The 1,359-nt window shown below is 52.5% G+C and overlaps 1 protein-coding gene across 3 annotated transcripts in view; it reads left to right on the plus strand.

Moving 5' to 3' along the window:
* The first annotated feature begins 1,150 nt into the window (after positions 1-1,150).
* Positions 1,151-1,359, plus strand: part of Rabgap1l (RAB GTPase activating protein 1-like) — a 598,504-nt gene continuing 598,295 nt past the window's right edge. For all 3 annotated transcript variants that reach the window (XM_005374884.2, XM_005374886.2, XM_005374887.2), the window contains exon 1: positions 1,151-1,348. The gene's annotated coding sequence lies outside the window, so the exon portion shown is untranslated. The remainder of the gene's footprint in view (positions 1,349-1,359) is intronic.

Below are 1,359 nucleotides of genomic sequence, written 5' to 3' on the forward strand. Positions count from 1 at the left end.
GTGAGTTCGGTTCCCGGTACCGGAGAAAAACCAAAAAAAAAAAAAAAAAAAGATTAGAAAAGTGCGCGCACGCTTGGGCGTGCGTGCGTGCATGTGTGTATAGAAATTTGAGGTAGAGAGCACTTTGGAAAAATGTCACATTTCTCAGAGTAGCTTTTGAATCTGGGTGGGGAAGTGAAGTGTGATAGAAAGGAAAATTTAAACAAAAACAGTCATTCTATGACTCAAATAACTAGACACACTTAACTCTTGCTACATCATATTTACTTATTTTTGCAATTATATTTCCTGAATACTTCCTATGAGTCAGGCATAATCCATTGTGGGAAGTATAAAAATGAACGAAGCATGTTCTCAAGGAGGGTATAGTGCACAAATCAACCTAAAGTTGAATATATAGGTGCCACAGATCTGCAGACACAGTGCTAAGGAGATTGGGGAAATGTACATACAAGTCATTTGTGGCTGCAGGATCTAGATAGGAATAGTTTAAAGACGAGGACATCCCTGTGATCCAAGAGAAAAAAGGGCTGATTTCTTTTTATCTCTACCTAGTTAGTACTTCAACATGTATTATCCCAAAGGATAGCAACGTGCAAATGAGGGTACCTTGTTTTCATATAAATACACAACTGTGCTCAGCACTTTATTTTCCTTTTCAATTTCTTGGGTGTCAGAGAAGCAATCAACAAGGGAGCGCTTCATAAATACACAGACACCTTGGAAAGACAGAGAAGAGTTACTGGTGAAGAAGTTAGCCCACTTTGAGGTGACGTCCCTCACGGTTGCTGGGAATTAAGGATGGAAATCTGGAAACCAGGTTTAGGAGTGAGAAAATGCTCTCCCCAACAGAATAATCTTAGAACTCGGCACGCAGGGCTTCAGTCCACCTGGCTCAGTTGGTTCAAGGGGCGCGGGTACGTCTCCGAGGGTGCTCTCGCCTCTTTGCGCCTCCCTACCGGTCCAACTCTGGCTCCCTCAGGCTCACGCTCCGCGGTGCGCCGGCAACGTTCTACCACAGGGAGACGTGTGTGTGCGCGCGCGCGCCGCCGCCGGGGCAGCGAGGGCGCCTCCGCCCTCAGGAGCGCGCACGCCGCGCTGAGGGGCCCGGACGCGCGCGCTCCCGGCCCACCGCCTCCTCCTCCTCAGCCCGCCCCCTCCCTCGCTCCTTCCTGCCGGGCGCTCCCCTCCCCTCCGCTCCCCGCCCGGCTCCCTCCGCCCTCTCAGGGCTCTGTCGGCGGCGGAGTGAACGGGACGGGCCCGGCTGCAGAGCGCGGCCGGCGGTGGGACGCGGGCGGCCGGCGGAGTTGTTGTTCCGGCAGCGCCCGCGGAGACGCGAGGAAGTGAGGTGAGGGCGGC

The sequence above is a fragment of the Chinchilla lanigera genome, unplaced genomic scaffold (assembly GCF_000276665.1).
Source record: "Chinchilla lanigera isolate Chin_1 unplaced genomic scaffold, ChiLan1.0 scaffold00005, whole genome shotgun sequence".
Taxonomy (NCBI): Eukaryota; Metazoa; Chordata; class Mammalia; order Rodentia; family Chinchillidae; genus Chinchilla; species Chinchilla lanigera.